Source organism: Mustela nivalis, assembly GCF_964662115.1.
Source record: "Mustela nivalis genome assembly, chromosome: 11".
NCBI lineage: Eukaryota > Metazoa > Chordata > Mammalia > Carnivora > Mustelidae > Mustela > Mustela nivalis.
This window is the reverse complement of record NC_139030.1, coordinates 41,821,911-41,831,236: the sequence shown is the minus strand read 5'-3', so window position 1 is coordinate 41,831,236 and position 9,326 is coordinate 41,821,911.

The following is a 9,326-nucleotide window of genomic DNA, read 5'->3' as shown; positions in this document are numbered from 1 at the left end:
TTGAAAAATTGAAATCCTTTTTTTTGAATCCATAATTTTAGTAAATTTAGATGAGAAAATTTCCAATCTCATCTTCCCAGGCAAGACTGACTGAATGAGAATAGAATCTTTGTGAACCAAATGGCATATTTTGAGAAGAAAGTAAATGCTCTCATTTGAAAGGAAAAAAACAAAAACAAAACCTAAGTGAAGGGAGTTGAGTATTAATTACCAACAGGTAGACTTATTCATCCTAAACTCATTTACTGTGCACATAGTTTCATTTTCACAGATTGGAACCAGATTGTGCCCCACAGATTATCAGGCTCTACCACTCAAGGAATACTTGAATTCCCCCAGAAATGTGTCTGGCAGCTGGTTAATCTACACAGTATAAAAGTAGGGAAGGTGTTCTCTTAACTCGTACTTGAGTCCATTGCATCATTATTTGATCCTCATAATTGATAAAAATCTGATTCCTCACAATTTTCACCTTTTTAGTCTTCAAGTTTTTCACTGGGCCATTTAGAAGAAGTTGAATCTTTCGGGTGATTGCTATCATATACCTTCCTGAGCTCCAGATTTTCTGTTTGGCTGAAATAATCCCAATTTCTCCACTCCGCATTTGATGTCAGGGAGCCAGTTTCAGCAACCAATTGTGGTTTCAATAAGGTGTCTTCTGTAGATTTAGTTCCTTGATTCTTTCATATAAACTCTGAAGAGATTTTGTAGCATAGTTCTCTGCCTGCAAACCACTGCTTTTATAGTGCAGCCTTCTGTTGGGTTTTCCAGCTGCATCTCTCAGTTGTCGCTTGTAGTTGAGCCCTAAAAGTGTATTTTTAAAAGCCACAATGTCACGTTTTTCTTAAAACCAGGAGGTTCTAAAACCCAAGAAATAGTGTTTAATAATCTAGTGCTCCTGTATTAAATGTTTACTTCTCAAATGCACTTTGGGTATGAGAACATAGATACTTAGATGATCAGCATATGTTAGTTACTAAAACTGCCAACATAGAGGGGTTTTTATTAGGTGTGCATTTAAGCAATTCAGATGAATAAACTTCTCTTTGAAATATGTGGTTCAAATATAAATAGTATCTAAAATAAACCCTGATCAAAACTTTCTTGTACATTCATTGTCAGGTCTTTTATGGTAGATTGTAGATGCTGAAAGCAGGCATCAGATTTGCTGTTTGTAGAGCACCATGTCCCAAGCTATGTTCCTTGAAATACTAGTATCTTGAGAGAAGTCAGTAAGTCTTCTTTAGGGACAAAGTTTTCATGGTCGAAGATGTTTAGAAAATGTTTGGTTATTATTGCACAGATTTTTTTTGAGCATGAAACTTCTCAGAACCTTTAATATGCTAATATTTATCTTCTCTGTATCTCCAAAAGAAGACCATAGTTTGCACTGGGAAATGTGTTTTTAGAGGCATACTCCTAACAGGGCACTGGTATTACAACGATCCTGTTTCAGGAAACATTCTTCTACAGTATATACTACTGTTTTTACTCAGTGGTAGTGGTGTGGTTTTATTTGTAATTTTTTGTGTGTGTTTTTTATCCCACTGTAGATAAAAATTAATGCAAAAAACTAAGGAAATTATTACTCTAAAATTTTCATGTTCTCTGAATGCTATTTTCTTTTAACCTGGACCTACAGGATCTCAATGAACAGACAGAAAATAGAAATAAGAGATTTTACCACTAGGTGGTGATAAACATTGCCACTCAGAAACTGTGAAGGGCAGCATTCCAGTGTTATTTAAGGTACTTGAGCATGAAATGAAACTTACTTTAGTGTCTAAACTTTAGTTCTAAACTTTAGTGTCCCCAAGAATTACCTCAGTTATTTGTTTAAGATACAGGTACACCGAGTCTGCACATTTGGAACTGAGTTTCTCAGTAAGCTTCCTAAGCGATTTTGATAGGATAATCAATGGAATTGACTTTGTAGTATACACTGGCCTTAAGAGATTCTGTATGTTGGACCTTAAATTGGACTATTGTAAAAATAAGACTTTGAGAACTTCCTGAGTCTTTTTACTTTAAGCATTTTTTAGAATTTAGCATCTGCTTTAATATCAGTACGTAATAAATTACAATAAGAAATTAAAAAACACAAGCGGTCTTAGAGATAAATAGCAAGATGTCAGGCCAGCTTTTCATGTTAGCAAATATTTTTTGATGTTTGTATAGGATGGTAATTATTTGCTTTTTGCCACTCAAAATTTCTACCTAATTTCATTTCTTATTTACATTTATTTTGAAGTAAATTATTTTAATGAATTATCATCAAAGATTTTGTCTCTAAGAAGTGTATAGATAGGTATCATTCCTTTTAAATGGCAAAGGAGCATGAAGGTGATGTAATTATCATCAGTGTTTAAAAAACTGAAATAGAATAATCACAGGAGTACAGAAATAAACATATATGTATCTGAGTATTTTTACAATCTCAAAGTGAATCTTTTTTACAAAATGAATGCTTTTTTGGTGCACCCACAAATCTTTTATAGGTGCAGTTTAATTTTCAGTAACTTCTTAATTATTTGCCTAAAACTCAGTGAGGTCAAGAACAAATGAAATATATATATGGCCTTTTCATCCAGGGGTATAACCACCTGCAAATTTTAATTTTTGCCATATGTGGATGGTAAGCTCTATTAAAATCATAACAACTATCTTTATATATGACTTCAGTAAAGAGAGAAAACATAAAGGTCATCCTTATTAGATAAGTTTCATTTTAATATCTGAATTCTAATAAATGGATTGCATTATTTCCTTTTCTAGAAACAGTAACTCAAGGACACATGGATCCTGGGAACTGAAGGTATGGTATTACTAGGGGACCAGCTAGAAATATTTAGTTAACATGAAGTTGCAGTTCATTCATTATTAGGACAATGTTTTGACTATATTTAAGGTAGAAAACACTTGTCCTCAGTAGAATATGGAGGTCCCTAATATTCTACTTTGAGAAGGTTACCAGGCCCTGTGAAAATCCATTTGAGTGGTTATCTGTCACGGGAAAGAGAGTTCTCTGACTGTGTTCGATGAATTGCAGTCAATGTCTTGATGTCAGGATCCATGTGAGCTTGCTAACCTGCGAGCTGCCTAAGGCCGCAACCGCTGCAGTACCCTGGAGACCTCCTTTCTGACAATGCTGCTGCAGAAGTGGTGGAGGGAGAGCACCAGTGTTTTAGGAAAATCATTTTTGTACTTGAAATACAAAAATCTAGTACTGTTTTCTATAGAAATTGGGAAAATGTTGAACACAATAGGATAACCAAAGTACTTACTCACAGATACTCCTATGAATCTACACTCTTTTAATTTTCCTGCCTGTACTCCGTTTCTGATTTTGTAGGTGAATGCTGTTGCTGCTAACTGATTTTCTTGCTCACATATTGTCATCATTTTTCAGCATTAGTAATACACTGGTCACAGAATTCACTAGCACAGAGTTCTCAGAGGGTTTCTGGGCTTGTCTGTTCTGTTTGCTTCAGTTTTTTAATGCTAAAAGGAGAATTAAAGTCATCTACTTTAAAGTCATCTAATTAAAGTCATCCTCATTTACTGGAAGATATGATATACAAAAATACATTAATTTTTTCCCTTTCATCCTTGCCAAAGTGTGTTATATTGGGTTTTGGCACTAGAAAATAGTATTTACATTCTTAAATCATTGATCCTTTGGCACAAGAGACTTCCTTCCTGTTCCATATCAGTACATTAGTAACTTAGGAATGTGACACTTGGGGGACAGTGTAGAAGGAGATTGCGATTTATTACTGATAGGACTAACTTTAGGAAGAATCTGCAGGGGTGGCTGAAAACTGGAACTTGCTGACTTGCATCGGCAAGGCCAAAATTAACCAAAAATGGCAAAAAAACAAAAAACCATACTAGGAGATTGGGGAGAAAGCACTCATCTTGATTTTATCATCACAAACTCCCACCAGGGCCCACCTACCATTTAGGTACTATCTTGGCTTCCACCAGAAACTCCTAGCAGAACTCATTTCCTTCCACTTTTACCCTGAATCTGGGACTCCTAGGCACTGTCCTGTAATCTTGCCTTTCACCCAGCCCAGTCATATTTCACTGCTGTAACTCAAAGAAAGTATGGGACTGGGGGGAGAATGAAAGTCGGTTTCCTTTACCATCCTGAAAGATTAGCAGTATACTTCTACTTAATAACTTTCAGTTACTTGTCATATAGGAATATCATGTCTTCTAGATCTTACTGATTTTATTAACTTTCAGTACCCCCAGGAGCGAGTTTCATATATGATACCAACATTGCCTTTTTGGACCTGTTTTCTCACCTAGAAAATAAAAGAGATAATAAAGGCAGTATAAATACAAACACCCACAACACTCCTATGCCAGTTTTCTGCAAAAATACCCATGAAACATTAAAATAAGAAACATTATTCATAGACCTTTAGGTAAGAATAGTGGAAACTAGAAGGAATTTTTGCTAGGTAAAGCCATAAGGGTAGATTTTTTAAGTGGCTGACTCAAATTCCATGTCAAAATAATTTGTTAGTGAAGCAAGATGACACCTTAGCTTCCCATCATCTAACATTCCTTATTACGCTATTTATAAGAAAGCTATAATAATCACTTCAGACAACTATTGGGAGTCCCATCAGAAGAGACTTTCTGGATTCTTAACAGGTGGCACTGAAGGTGTACTACCCTGGAGCTTTTCCTTAACCAAGAGAACCACAGCTGGCAATCCTGGGGCAGGGGATGGGGGGTTGGTAGTCATAAAAGGGAAGAGTAACGACAAGAACAGCAAAGCGACCCAAAAAGATCTCTTAGCCACTACCTGCTAGCAGATTTAGAATACTTAACACAACATTCTTTTTTAAAAGGTGTTCTTTCTAGCTGTCTTTCCTAAGAACTTTGGTCTTATTGCAAGGAAATTTGTTATCCTCGCCTATGCTAAGGCTACATCTGATGAACTTCCTTGGGTTTCCTGGAGGAATGAAATGGGTTTAACATTTCTGACTACCTGCTGGATTAGCATCAGCACTTGAGTGGACTGAAAAAGAGCTGAAAGCAATCCTCAGAGTCTGCCAGTTCTGCAGCTGGCCAAGCTAAACCTCTCTTCACTGAGAAATGAGTAACTAAATGGACAAGAGATTTGAACAAGCATTTCACAAAAAAGGCCAAGAAGGGATCACAGTTCCATTTTTTTGTGTATGTTTTTGTTTTGGGGTTTTTGTTTTCTTTTTTTTTTTTTTTTTTTTTTTTTTTTTTTTGTAGAGGAAGGGACAATTGAGCAAATTCCTTATCTTTTTTAAAGAAACACTAAAACATTCTCTTTTTTACTTTGACAGGTAATGTAAGTTTAAGGATAATTTTTAAATCTATTAAATGTTCAGCCATATTATTCATCAAAGAGATGCACATTAAAACTCTATTAAGATACCCTTCCACTGTTACAAACAGCAAAAAATTAAAATACTGACAATACCAAGTGTTGAGAATGTAAAGCCTCAGGAACTCTCTCCTGAGCTGCTGGCAGTAGGGTAAACCGGCCTAAACGCTCTGGAAACATTTGACAAACAACTAATGCTGCGTCATACATCTACCCTCAACTCAGTAATTCCACTTCTGGGCAAGTATCCAACGGAGATAAGAACACACATGTACAAAAAAATACAGAGAAGAATATTCTTAGGATTATTCACAATAACCTCAAGTTAGTGAAACAATTCCAGTGGCAAGAGAGTGCACACAGTGAGATACTACTCTGTAACAAGGACAGGGGCTAACTTGTTACATGTACCCATTTGGGTGAATCTTATAAACATGATGATAAAAGAAACAAGCCAACAAAAAATGTGCTGTATGATTGCCACTATAAAACGGTTCAAAAATACAAGCAAAATACACCTTTAGACAGAATGGAGTGGGGAGAAGTCAGAAATGGCGCTGATGGTGTTCTGGTATTCTTGTCTTTCTTTACTAGTGTAGTGATAACCTACTGAGCTGTATGCTTAACAGTTTATACAGTTTTTTAAAATTTATCTTACACTTCAATTAATGTTTTTGTTTCTTTTTTTTTTTTTAAGATTTTATTTATTTATTTGACAGAGAGAAATCACAAGTAGATGGAGAGGCAGGCAGAGAGAGAGAGAGGGAAGCAGGCTCCCTGCTGAGCAGAGAGCCTGATGCGGGACTCGATCCCAGGACCCTGAGATCATGACCCGAGCCGAAGGCAGCGGCTCAACCCACTGAGCCACCCAGGCGCCCTGATGTTTTTGTTTCTTAATGAATTAAGCAAAACAGCAGGAGACTAATGGGATGGACACCACTGCAGTATGAGAGAAGAGCAATATCCCGAGGCTTTTAGAAGGAAGGGCTTTGTTTTTCCAGTGCACGTATAGCAAGAAATATTAGAAAATATCTGCTTCAGCCCCCTCCCTGGTGCAACAGAGCCTTACGATGTTGGGGGCAGAAGATTAAGAGAGTGGGAAAAGAAAGGGACAAGTCAAATTAAAATTTGTGTCAGAAACAATAGTCCTAGTGCTAAAGAAAATCTAACCCCAAATGAAGAAAGGTGAATATCAAACTGGTTTTCAGAAATCTGCTAGGTCTCCTGAGCCAATAAAGGAAAGGTGTTCAACCAGATCAGAGCTGCCTCTCTCAGTGTGCTGTATTCTGCATAATAAGCTTCCCTTTAAGGGTCTGCAGCTTGAAGTCTGCAGCTTGAAGATGTTACAGTACTCCAAAAGCACCAGAGTAAAAGATAAACTCAAAAAAGCACCTTCAGATGAATTTAGTGGGCTGATTACAAAGATTTATCCTTTGAATAATAAGCTTTCCCAAAGAAAACAACAGAACAAATTAAACAATAGTTTTAATAGGAGAATCCTTGATCTAAGAAAAGGCTCAAGTTTAAATGAAGATCCCTTTTGCACATTAAGTGCCAGCGCCTGGGTGGCTCAGTGGGTTAAAGCCTCTGCCTTCAGCTTAGGTCATGATCCCAGGGTTTTGGGATTGAGCCCCGAATCAGGCTCTCTGCTCAGCAGGAAGCCTGCTTCCTCCTCTCTCTCTGCCTGCCTCTCTGCCTACTTGTGATCTCTGTCTATCAAATAAATAAATAAAATCTTTTAAAAATAAATAAATAAATGCCAGCTGGAACAGAGCAGAGTTCTGTAGTTCAGGATTTCTCCAGTTATCCACATGTGACTATCACTGAAAATCTCTCTGCGGTATGCAACATGCACAACTTATTTGCCCTTTATAGAAAAAAATTACTTGAATATAATCACATTACCAAAATTAAGAAGAAAATAATGAGAAAAGAAAGTTGGTAGGTACTGAAATCAATAAAATTATTAGGATAATGCGGATAATTTAAAACATTTATTAAGTGATACATCTCAAAAACTTAAATGGGGTTTATTAACCCCAGATTAAGTTATTGAAGGCCAGGAAGAGATCACAGTTTCTTTTTTAGGAGGTGAAATGAGGGATAAAATACTATCTTCTGTTAAAAAAAAAAAAAACCTCCTTTTTACTTTGAAAATTCAATGTAAATTTAAGAATCTTTTGAGGGGCACCTAGGTGGCTCTGTTGGTTAAGCATCTAACTCAATCTCAATGCAAGTCTTGATCTCAGGGTTGTGAGTTCAAGCCCTGTGTTGGCTCCACAGTCGGTGTGGAGCCTACTTAAAAAAAATAAAAAGTTTGAAATCTGTTAAGTTGGGTAATAATAAAATTAATAACAGAACGTCTCCTGGCCAGATCCTTGAAAAAGACAAAAAGGAATCACATATTTGACAAAAGTTGAAAGAAATAAGAATAGCGCTTAGGATCAAAACTGTTTAAATTGTTTAAATTCTAAAAACAGAATTAAATGATCTGCATCTTACGAAGGCTTACTTTTAATCAAATTCTGTCACACACCTAATATTAATGTATTTCAGAGCACAATTAGAGAAGGTATAAATAGCATATTCACTACTAAAATTATAATTAGTAGGAAAGACAACAAACCCCAGGGTTTATATGCAGAATAATATAGGATTGAAATGGAGAAATACAAAAGGCCTTTAAAATAGTGTAGAGGGGCACCTGGGTGGCTCAACTGGTTGGGCCTTTGCCTTCAGCTCAGGTCATGTTCCCAGGGTCCTGGGATGGAGGCTTGCATCAGGCTCCCTGCTCAGTGGAGAGTCTGCTTCTCCCTTTTCCTCTGCCCCTCCCCTCATTCGTGCTCTCTGTCTCAAATAAATAAGATCTTTTAAAATCAATGAAATAGTGTGGAGATTATGGTGGAGACCTTGACACGTGTTCTGGGAACTATCAAACCAAGGAGGGAGGTAAAAAATGAAAATTACTATGTATAAAAAATACAATTTTTTCTCAAATTGAATAGTTTACAGATCGATCAGCTAGCAATATTGAATGACAGGCAGCATAGGGGACCCAGAAACATCTCTTAACTCTGCACATTAGCTGATTTAGAATATTTACAGCAAGATCCAAAGCAAAACAAACCCTCGAACTGTTCTAAACTTTGGCCTCTTTGTCCTAAAGACACATTGCAAGGAAATCACTTCCATTCCAAACCTGGACCCTCTGGGCCTCAGCTTTCCTGAAGGAATGAAATAGCTCAGCATTTGGTGCTCACCTGCCGGATATTCCGTCAGCGTCTGAGCAGACTGCCAAATTGCTGAAAGCAATTCTTGCAGCCTGATAATTCCCCTGCAGGGCATTTTATAGGGGAGAAATTGTACAGGCTGTATTCTTTGATCACAAGATAATAAAACAAGAAAATAAAAGCACAGTCACCTGGAAGATAATTTTAAAGCCCTCTTCTAAATAGCTATTTTGTCAAAAAATGCAATAAGATAGAGTGGAAAAATGGCAAAAGTAGAGGATGATATGTTTAAAGCTAAGCTAAAGGGCAAACTGATAGCCATTATTGCACAGAGAAGGTACATGGATGAATTAAACATATAACACTGGAAACAAAAGTAACAATAAAGGCTAATTAGAAATAAATTAGAAAAAAGTAAAAATGCAACCTTGCAAATGCATTTTTTTAAAAATTCAAAACTAGAAATAACAGTGGTATGAAAAAACAGAGGATACTTAAGTCCCATCCTCAATTATATATTTTAATTTAAGCGTTTGTTATAAAATGTTAAATATACCAGTTTAGAATATCCAGTCAACAAGAATTAGAAATCCTGAGCAGATCAGTAACCAAAGAAGAAATTCAGGCAGTTGTCAATGAATTATAATCCTTAAATTAGCCCTGATAACTTCATCCATTCTTCCAGACTTGAAAAGTACATCATTCCTCTGGTTTTTAAG